We start from the raw sequence: 11,855 nt of genomic DNA, 5'->3' as shown, positions 1-11,855 counted from the left end.
GTGTACATAAATATTATTTTAAGAAATACAGAAAACGAATGTACAAAATAGCCTATCAAATTTTCTGTGCATAAGAAGCTATTTTAATCTTACCTGTCCTCGATTTACTCAGACGTTACTGTAATAACATTATAGCATTATGTCCATCTAGAGAAACTACAGTTTCCAATGGTGAAATAATAACTAATTATACAAATCAGTTAATTTACGAGCTTGTGATATTACTTCATACAAACACAGAAACATTCCCTGTAGGCTATGTTTAATAGCTTTCGATTGTTTGTTGATGTCCAAGGCCCCTGTTTCGATTGTTGTTGTCCAAGGCCCCTTATAGACGAAGTCATTTGTTCTTAATTCATTGCACCGTCTTAGATAGCGTTATTTTAATTTTAAAACTCATTTATCTCATTAAATATCAGTCCTATCAAAATGTTGTAAAAAAATAAAACTTAACGGAAATCATTTTTAAAGGAACATCTGTTATGTAACATTTTTTCTCAAATATCAATAATAAGCGAGATATTTCGATTTATTTAATTAAGGCCCCCTTATAACCCCCCTTTTAAATAAAGTATTTCGAATGCCATATAGCCTAAAATCTAAGTTACAACAAACTTAATTTATATTCCAGTTTTCATATAAATCGGTTCAGCCATTATCGCGTGAAAAGGTAACAAACATACAGACAGACATACAAACAAAATTTTCAAAAATGCGATTTTCGGTTTCAGGGTGGTTAATTATATATGTTAGGACCAATTACTTTTGGAAAATCGAAACTTACCAGAAAAATTTCGGCTACAGATTTATTATTAGTATAGATAGTACGAGATACGACCGCAATTTTGTACGACTAGTGTAATGAAGGAATGCAAAAAATTATTTTGGAACTTTGCAATGTTAGTCTATCATTAAAATAAAATTAAATCTTAATTCGTCCCTTTTGCAGGAGTCTTCTTCATCCAGTATGTTGTTGGCTGATATGGAGGAGGAGGGGGGGGGGACATGCTCTAAAGGGATAAAATTTGCTTAGCAAATCGATATGGTGACTAACGCTTGCAATGCGTCATAGCTATAATTGTACTGCGCGGTAATTTCAGAGTAATAAGAGTTCAGTTCAGGGATCTGCTAATTTCTTCATATTGTGTTCGGCAATGGAATAGTACCGCAGTAGCATTAAGAGGTTTTTATAATTTGAACTGATATGTGCAGGTATATTGACCCCCCCCCTCCCACCGCTGGCCGACGCGGACTGCAATGACAACAGTAAGCCACACGTCATACGTAAGCCTTTCTTCTTCTTCTTCTTCTTTGCTCGCCTGGCAAATACAGTCTTGGATTTCACATATTCAATTTTTCACAGTCCCAACTCCCTTGCATGGACGTGTTTTCACGTACCTTTAAAGTTTCTCCTCTCATTCATTCAGTCTATTCGCAAGCCTGAGGGTTTTCCGTGGTTTTCCCTAAGGAGCTAAGACAAATGTAGGGATGAGCCCAGAAAGAAAAGGGCATTCACTTCCTTAGACCCTGGTAACTGCTCTTTCTAGAGGAAGGAGGAGGAGAAAGAAACCCCCCCACCCCCACCGACGTGGACTGCAATGACAACAGTAAGCAACACGTTATATGTAAAGCCTTTATTATTATTATTATTATTATTATTATTATTATTATTATTATTATTATTATTATTATTATTATTATTATTATTATTTACAATGGGACTAAAGGTGGTGTAGATACACTATGTCAAATGTGCCACAATCTTTCCTGCAATAGAAAGACGAGGCGCTGGCCACTAGCAATATTTTACAACATGCTAAATATTGCAAGTATAAATTCATGGATAATTTATAGTTAGAAGAACTCAGAAAACAATATCAAGAAAACAATTCATTTTCCAATTGTGTGAAGAGCTGACAAAACCGTGGATGCAGCACCGCTTTGCACGTCCTACTTTACACCGATCTCTGCGGGCAACAATTGAAGAACATCTGAACATTGCTGTGCAACAACAATGCCAGGTAATGCAGCCAGATGGTGAACGTACTGTTTGCTATAAATGTCCTGCAAAGAAGAGGAGAATGATGACAACATTTTGTGGACTTTGCAAAAAGGGGTTCTGCAGAGAACATCGCGCTGTTGTTTGCACTAATTGTAAATAGGACAATAACATGAACGTAAAGACTTTATGACAAACTTAAAATTAAATGAACACTAATGGCTACGAAATGTGTAAAAGTTGTTAAATGTGTGATATTGAGTTGATTTCAGTTAATTAAAATGTGAGTAGTAAAAATTACGAATGCTTACCTTTAACATGAGTACAGTGATGATTACCTGTCTAGGGTTAAGTAGTCGCGTGGTGAGTTTAGGAATTCCCAGACCACCTCTAAGATTGTTTAAAATAAAGGTATTGTAATCGTACGTTTCTGTCTTTTGTCAATAGTAACGTTGACCTTTCTTTTTCGAGAAAACAAAATCTGTTGTACAGTTAAAGGTACTGAAATAGTAAGAAATTTTCTGAAATCCCCACGCGTTTGCAAGTGTAAGTCTCTGTTGTAACCTGTTGATTTACGAGAGACTGTGTGTGCTTTCGTACAGTGTTTCTAAAATGTGCAGTAACGAGTCAGAAATCATTGGAATGTAGTGTAGGTGTGTTTGTTATAACCGGGAATCAATCCGCAGTACTTGACCAATCAACTACGGGAAATATCAGAAAAATTGGCAGGAGTTAGCAAGAAAAACAAAGGTAAAATATCACGTGAACGAGCACCGATACCGAGCACTATGTACAATATACCCTAGAGAAAAAGACAAGAAAACAAAAGTCAACCGCTGCAAGTGTTACGAAGTGGTGTGTGAAACATATAATGAAGAATGTCTGCGGGAAGCGCATCTAGTGAGATAAAGGGTGAAATGGAGGATTCTGCTAAAAATAAAGAAAGGAAGAAAAATGTTTACAGTTAATACAAGTATTGTTTTCTCTTGTGGGTTTATGTTTAGTATAATAGATGTGTGTGTGTGTGTGTGTGTGTGTGTGTGTGTGTGTGTGTGTGTGTGTGAAAAAAGTGAAAAAAATAACAGGTCTGTAATAATAATAGTTAATAATTCTGTAGTTCACTGCAAAAACTGTATAGCCATAAAAGGACAGATGATAATAACGTTGTTATCTTATTCTTGCTGCTGTGTAAGCCTAAGTTTCCACGTGAGGGATAGAAGAGACATGACAACATATAGCATTACAATTTGTTTAATGTGTATAAATTTCTTTAATACTGATTTTTCTCAGAACAAGCTGTGTGAGGGTTAAAGAGTTCTTGCACTGAAGCTCAGAATTATTTATTATTATTATTATTATTATTATTATTATTATTATTATTATTATTATTATTATTATTGTGTGAAGAGTTGTATCGGAAGTGCTTTATAGACTAAATTAATAATTTCTATCTTAACTGAAATATTTACATTATATTTCACACAGTATAGTTACAGGTAGCATAAATTCAGATAATGGTTTTTATATGGGAATCTACTTCTTGTGTTTAGAGGCTACATTTATACAGAGTTAATAATTTCTCCCCTATGTAACATATTTCCATGAAATTTTATACGCATCTATGCAAAAACGAATTATGCTCGTGTAATTAGGGAATTAGGGAAAAATTAGTTTTTCTGATAATTTTTAATGTTTTAATAGAAATTATGCTCCTAAAAGATGACTAGCCTGCCATATTTTTCGCAGTTGGTAACAAAATGCTAGATTCATGGATATACTCCATAATTTAGTTGTTCATTATATGTTCAAGAAGTGTTGAATTTTTCTTGGAGAAATTAAGCTCCTTCATCCAGACTCTGAAAAGTGGCTGCTGTCGAATTCGTAAAGCGCCACCAAGAGATGAATATAACATCTAAGTTTGCAGGATGTAGCAGCTAAATTTTAAGCCGTATAGAGTTTAATATTTGATTAATGTGTGGGTAGAAGAATTGAAAGTTAACTCAGGTTTACTTGTAATGCACAGCCTGTTAAATATGTCGTAAAAAAAAAAAAAAAAAAAAAAACTAGTTGCACAAATCTCAGTAAACGTGCCAATTAAATGAATGCTAACGTATTATAGATTGCTTTTCGCGTATTAAATGAAAGTACACATCTTGTCCTATGACCTCCATAAGGGAAGGTTTAACAGTATAAAACAGCCACTGACCCCACGAACAAAAATCAACTGAAGAGCGTGACTTTAAAAAAAAAACTCATGTTTTGTCCCACCTCTTACTGATATTGATGTTTTGTATGCTGTTGTGCACAATGCCTAGCTTTTGTTTAAGCCTAGATATTACTTAAACTTCGGTTATGATGAAGTTGATTTTCTTACATAGTTTTGCGTTCTGGACAACTGTGCGCCGGCATCTCTCGGAACATCCGAGATCAGGTCCCTATCCCCTCCACCGCAAAGTCAAATAGCGTCTGTCACTTGATTTTGAATATTAAACAAACATACCATCACGGCATTTCCGTTATGGCATCTGGTGTCATCAATAAGCTACAAATAAAGGAAAGAAAGAAAGAAAGAAAGAAAGAAAGAAAGAAAGAAAGAAAGTAGCACAGTCACTGTCCTGAACAAGGTACGCAAGTATTATTTTAATTAATGCGTATCGCCTACCAGCCGCCGAAACTATTCGACAGGAGAGTGAATATCCTACACGGTCCTGTAAAAATGTTCTGAATACACTAAATGACGTGTAATTTTTTTTCTATTATTAGGACAATTGAACGTGTCATTGCTCCTGCGGGTTGCTTTGTTTCACACCACAGAGAATTCAGGTTCTCAACCCCCCGGGATTCTAGAGATAAGAGAGCGATGAGGTTAAAGGAGTAGGCGTTTGTTCGTGTTTTTGTTTTTACTTTAGAAAAATTGCGAAACGTGACGCAATAGCGATAAGTTTTATGAACAAGTTTGCTGAATCGACCAATTGAAGGTAATTTATATTTTGCTAAAGAAGAGAGGAGATTAATGAAATCAGTTATTGTAATAATCGTAGTAGATTGAAGGAATTGTTTGTATTCAAACTCCTTTTTGAAATAAGCTGCTCGGATGCTTATCAGGGTGACGGTTATAAATGTTATCGTAATACCCACCCGAGGTCACAAAGGTCACAGTCTTCCGCTTGTCCTTTCCTAAGCAGACCACGTCTGTACTATCGAAAATAATGAGTCACAGTTATAGTTTCGTGAAAGTAAAAAATGTTAGATAGGAGACAAGTAGCTACTCTTATACAATCATAATCACATTTTGTATCCAATATAGTATAAACGAGCTACATGTAAGTACTGTGTAAAGTTTCATTAAAACAATATATTATATATGAGACAAGTCACTAATTTTTGTCAAAACGCATCGTCTATAAAGGGGTAGTTTCTCCTCTTATACAGTAGTGACTATAGTGCGAAGTTTCATGGAAATATGTCACATTTTTAGTCCAGCTAGATTTGCTTTCTGGACCACTTTGAGCCTTGGCGCTTGTGATCGGTCGGACGGAGGATCACTCGTCCCGGCGGCGTTAACCCTTAATTTGGTAAATATATATAATGTGCAATATTATAGAACTGTGAAATTTTTTTTTAATTTTCCTAAGAAACTTTGTTATCCATCGTTCTATTAAAAAATTGTTTATTAACCTATAGGATACATTGCGATATTTGTCAAACAGGCTGTGGGAAAATGCTGATACGGTGAGGAATGGAAAGGGAGAAACCATTTATATTATTGAGGTGACCTTGAACTGAGGGTAGTAGGAACGAGACCTGGAGTACGGTACAACCGGCTCTTCCGAGAAATAACTAGTGGCCCTGAAAAGGGCCTTTTTGCGGGCAGGAGTACCTTTGTTAATTCAAGCCCTCTCGCCGCGGATGCGCCTAGCCAGCTGAATATCCTTGGGCATAATGGTCACGCGCTTGGCGTGGATGGCGCAAAGGTTGGTATCCTCGAAGAGACCGACGAGGTATGCCTCGCTTGCCTCCTGCAAGGCCATTACGGCTGAGCTCTGGAAACGGAGGTCGGTTTTGAAATCCTGAGCGATTTCACGCACCAAGCGCTGGAAAGGCAGCTTGCGGATGAGGAGCTCGGTGCTCTTCTGGTAACGACGGATCTCGCGAAGAGCAACTGTACCAGGGCGGTATCGATGGGGTTTCTTCACGCCTCCAGTAGCCGGTGCGCTCTTCCTAGCGGCCTTCGTTGCCAGCTGCTTTCGTGGAGCCTTGCCTCCCGTGGACTTACGCGCAGTTTGCTTCGTACGTGCCATCGCTTACTCCTTAGTCCTCGCAACCCAAGTTGACGCAATACAGTCGCCCCCGCTGTCGAAAAATCGAAAAATCGAAAAATCGAAGGAGAATTGGGAGGAAAATTTAAAAGGTACGCAAAACGCGTCCTTGCAAGGGGTTGGGGGCTGTACAAAACTAAATATGTGAGCTCCAAGCCTGTTGGCCACTAGTCTCACTCCGGGTTACGCTGCTCCCCTGAAGGAGCTCTAGAAAATTTTGAAGGGGAAGCCGAAATTGGACGTAACCTCTTAGGTACCACATACGCGAGGGGGGCTGAGACTGATCAATTGATCACGGAACGGGGCGAGGAGGAGTTGGCTGGTGTGTGCCGTTTGGATGGCAAGACGCCGTCATCTCCCCCAAGAGGGGTATTTATGTCTTCGCCCGTTGAGAAGCCACGCCCCTTCCGTAATGTGATTGGTCCGCGGGTTTTAGTATATAAACCAAAAAATGACCCGCCGTCGAGATCACTTTTAACCTTCGTCACACGAGCAACATGACTGGACGCGGCAAGGGAGGCAAGGGTCTTGGCAAAGGTGGAGCGAAGCGCCACAGGAAGGTTCTCCGAGATAATATTCAGGGCATCACGAAGCCGGCCATTCGTCGTCTCGCCCGACGTGGAGGCGTAAAGCGTATCTCCGGCCTCATCTACGAGGAGACGAGAGGTGTTCTCAAGGTCTTTCTGGAGAACGTAATCCGTGACGCTGTAACATACACCGAGCACGCGAAGCGGAAGACAGTCACGGCCATGGACGTGGTATACGCCTTGAAGAGGCAGGGGAGGACTCTCTACGGGTTCGGCGGTTAGACTGCCTACACACGTCTGCTGCCGAATCCGTCGGCAAAACGGCCCTTTTCAGGGCCATAAAATCCGTCTAAAAAGGGCAGTAGTTGTCGAGATTAATTTAATTCACCTTTACTGTGTGACCACTAGCTCAACAGGCCAGTGCGGAAAACAGAACTTATTTCGTAGGGGCACTTCAGTATCAGCAAAAGACGTTGTAAGAAATGCCTCTCCGTTTTTCAAATGGGTCTGACCCCAACGCTTGGTATATCAAGTGGAAAGACCGGATTCCTCTGTGAAGCCTTGCTCCTCGGATTATGTTACCTGTTACTGTAAACTTCTGTAAGTCAATAATCACTGTCCGAAGAATTGGTGGGTAATATGACAACGCAGGTAGGCAATGCTCACCAGACCGTAACAAGGAACCGAGGGGATTGACACATACTGAACATCACATCACCACGTTTTTGCAATGCCAACTTTTAGGTCATAGGAATCCAGTGTGGTAAACACTGGGGAGAAGAGGTACACATCGCATGTCAGAACACAGGACTTCGTCCTGTCAGACAACTTCCACGTATAGCTTGCGTCATTTCGGTTCGAACGAAACGACAGAGAGAGGGGAAATTCGAACGCAAATTGTCAAAGCCTTCGATTCCTACGAGAAGGTCATGTCATCATCTCAGTATTGGGGTTCCTGCGCGTGCGGCCAATATGTGCACCAACAAACAAACGCATTAGGAACTCTATTATAACGCCGTAAGTTGTTCACCAGTTATCGATTTCTTATTCAAAATTAGTTTCATTCGTAGTATGTAGTAAAGTAAACTAGTATATTCAAACGTATATGTCTAAAACCACGATGGGCACCAAAGAAGGGGACTTGTGATTATTTTCACGATAATCTCCATTACTCTAATATGATAGAAATATATTACATAAATTTCGAAGCCAACTATGTACTTTGGCATCATCATCTAATTTAATTCGTATTGTGTTAAATTATATAATAATAATGAAACCTTTCTATATGCATCAGTATAATGTGTTATCACACAATAGCCTAGTAAATGTACAACGGTTTCAAGTACTTCAGTGCGAACCTGGGACAACGACATCGTTCAGAGCACAAAATTACAGAATGATGATATTAAATCAGCCCACCGGTATAGAGAGAGAGAGAAAGTTGACACGCGTAATGAAATTACATTACGAAGCCGTGAGAGAGGATTAACAATACTGGCTATTTCTGACTTTTGTGAGGTTAGTGGGGCCCTTAAAAGGGCCGTTTTACGGAGAAGGGGCTTAAGCCTTCTTCTCGGTTTTCTTCGGGAGGAGAACCGCCTGGATGTTGGGCAACACACCACCCTGGGCGATGGTGACGCCGGACAGGAGTTTGTTCAGCTCCTCGTCGTTGCGAATGGCGAGCTGTAAGTGACGAGGAATGATCCTAGTCTTCTTGTTGTCACGAGCTGCGTTGCCAGCCAACTCGAGAACTTCGGCCGCCAGGTACTCCATCACCGCGGCCAGGTAGACTGGCGCACCGGCACCAACTCGCTCTGCGTAATTGCCCTTACGCAAAAGACGGTGGATACGGCCTACCGGGAACTGCAACCCAGCACGGCTGGATCGAGACTTTGACTTTCCCTTCACCTTGCCTCCCTTTCCACGACCCGACATGATGCTACTCCTACTTGCAGCTGTTTAACTACAAGAACGACGCCTCGCCCACGGTAACCTTCACTTTTACGCCAACGTCAATAATCGACAGCGGACCAATCGTAAAGTCACAAACGTTTGCGCTGTTTCTATTGGCTCGCACTGGGAAGGCAGTACGGCATTGTCCCTGCGACTTAAATATTTTTCTCCCTCCGGGCTCATCATCAGACGAGCACCATGCCCCCCAAAGCTTCCGGAAAGGCTGCCAAGAAGGCCGGCAAGGCCCAGAAGAATATTTCGAAGGGCGATAAGAAGAAGAAGCGCAAGAGGAAGGAGAGCTACGCCATTTACATCTACAAGGTTCTGAAACAAGTTCACCCAGACACGGGAATCAGTTCAAAGGCTATGAGCATCATGAACAGCTTCGTTAACGACATCTTCGAGCGCATCGCCGCGGAAGCTTCGCGGCTCGCGCATTACAACAAGCGGTCGACCATCACCAGTCGGGAGATCCAGACAGCCGTCCGTCTCCTGCTACCCGGTGAGCTGGCCAAGCACGCCGTCAGTGAAGGGACCAAGGCCGTCACAAAATACACTAGTTCCAAGTAAGCGGGAGTGCTTGCTAGGGAATCAGCAACCGGCCCTTTTAAGGGCCACAAGTTATTCATAACAGAGTAGATGAATGAAGAACAACAGCGGTTCCCACCGAGTGAAAATTTAAATAATCACCCCGATAACACTTCTAGGATAGATAATACATTATAGGCAGTCCATGGGAGACTTGGATCCACGAGGCAAATTCGTTTCCTTAATAGTTTCGTACGACTTATATGAGAGCGCGGTGTCATTCCTACTCACTTGGCAGCATTAATTGTTGAGGGAAAACAACTTAGAAGGTAACTTGTCGACCGCGGGCATAATCCTTCCGCAGGCCACTACTGAGAATCTGTGGACATACGGGTAATCTATCTTTATTGAAACTCGGGTTCATAACATACGACTGATACTTTATATATCTGTCACGTAATCCATCAAGAGACAAATGTCCCCCCCCCCCTAGTCAGTAGCGAGCTTCAGTCCATTCGTAGTAGCCGCCGGTGCAAGAAGTGAATTGAAGTTTGTGTGAAGTTCCGTAGTATGGCATGAAAATGATGTCGAAAATCCGACTACAGTTCCACAACCATGTGGTTGAAAGGAGGCTCCGCTGTTGAACAACAATCCACCTGTGGCTTAACTTAGAATGCCGACTAGCTGTTTTATTAATCCCGTGTCAATCCAGCAGTGTGTGACGTTGAAACGTAACCAAACTGCCGTTGATAGATAGATTTATCATCTATCCCAATGACATCCAACGAGCTTGGTAATTTAGGTACAGAGTCTAAGCAGGCAGTTTACGTGTGTGTGTGAGCGAGTGCAGGTTTTATCGAGTGCACCCCAATCCCATCGTCCTCAAGTGCCTACAGATTACGCAGTTTCATCGGCAACGGCCATACCATGTTGAAAATACCGGTTCTCGTCCGATCACCGAAGTCAAGCAACATTGGGCGTGGTCAGTACTTGGATGGGTGACCGCTTGGGAACACCACGTGCCGTTGGCGATTTTTTTTTTTACGTCACTATTTCCAGCGTGTTCTAATAAGACTTATGGGATATTATGTTCCCTTCCCTATTCCAGCTATAGCTTGGATGATGACGCCGCTGCATAATTGTAGAGTAATTGATAATTCTTAAGTACTTGCAGCTCCGTATTGAAACTTATGACTGGTAGCATATTCATATGAGACGGTTCACTTCTCTGCGTTTTCTCGAAGAAGGGAATATGTATTCAGGGGATTGTGAACGTACCTCGCGCTCTCCCTAGAAGTTAGAGACATTTTAGGTAAAGAATGTAATATACTGTACATATATGGCTAATTAAAATCCCATTAGTTACTACATTTCAGTGGGTAGTACAAATTCCATAATGAAAATATCTCTGTCCTAGTAGTTGTATCCTTTAAAGAAGCTCGTTGTTTTCCCATGATGAAGGGCAGAACTTGGTCGGTAGAAATTTAAACAGACTGCATTATCAGACCAGGCGTTATTTCAATATCAGCGTTTAGTTTAGGAAATATAGCAATAGCGGAGTTGGGAGAAGTAGTTATAGCATGTACAGTAAGTATAAACAGTTCGCTGTACTGTACAGTGAATATAAATATTTGAATGTACGATGGCAAAACATCAGACATACAGTACGTAGCTCACATATCTTAAAAAATAAATAAATAAAAATAAAGAAGACATTCTGAGGAGTGAGTGGAAAGTGCATATTATAATGAATATTTTTAACTCTCAGTTGACATTGAGAGAGAAAGCCATGCATCGGGGAACCGGTGACTGTTTTTGCGTTACCTTCTGCTATTGGCGTTGTTGGTTAGTAACGAATGAAAGAGGTAGGACGCGGAATCAAATGTCAAAAAACGATAGGGAAATAATAGTAACTGGTTGTATTTCGATCGAGCTCGGCGTGCTGATTCACCAGTGGGGTGTTTCACAAAGTTTACAATCTTTGGAAATTGTGAACTCTGTTTGTAAACTTCTGTTTCACAATCTTTGTTTGTAAAGGTGGACTGTACAAAGGAAATCAAATCTTTACGAATGAAATTTTGCGCTCTTTACAAGTGATATGTTTGTTTCACAACGAAGGAGTAATTTTACAAACGTGTAAACTAAACTTTACTAGTGAAGTTAGCACATTTTCTACAGTAGCCCTGTTGAAATAGCTTCTAATTGTGAATGAAAAAAATAAACACATATGTATAAAATCAATTTTATAGTAACAGGGTACCATTAAGAATTACACTGAAGCAGTTGTGATGTTATTGAGTAGTTCTAGCGACTCAGACGAAGATTTTGCATTTAGGCCTAACGTAGAATTTTCCGGCCACGTTCGTATCATTGTACGAATATTAATGAAAGGTTTCGAATGAATCCCGCGCTATACTTCAGAATACCGCGTTAGTTCTTATATACGAGGAACGTATTTAATAAATACTCGCACTTAAAGAAGAAAAACTTTGCACCGAAAACCAATCACTTAATAATGCAATGTCG

The 11,855-nt window shown here is 40.6% G+C and overlaps 1 non-coding gene across 1 annotated transcript; it reads left to right on the top strand.

The window, feature by feature from the left end:
* The first annotated feature begins 10,241 nt into the window (after nt 1–10,241).
* On the top strand, nt 10,242–10,360 carry LOC138693903 (5S ribosomal RNA). Its single transcript, XR_011330588.1, has one exon. It is a non-coding gene; the product is annotated as a 5S ribosomal RNA (ribosomal RNA).
* Nucleotides 10,361–11,855: the final 1,495 nt, after the last annotated feature.

Source organism: Periplaneta americana, unplaced genomic scaffold (genome assembly GCF_040183065.1).
Source record: "Periplaneta americana isolate PAMFEO1 unplaced genomic scaffold, P.americana_PAMFEO1_priV1 scaffold_24, whole genome shotgun sequence".
Lineage (NCBI taxonomy): Eukaryota > Metazoa > Arthropoda > Insecta > Blattodea > Blattidae > Periplaneta > Periplaneta americana.
Note: the sequence above shows the minus strand (reverse complement) of the source record. Positions and strands in the feature narration are given on the sequence as shown.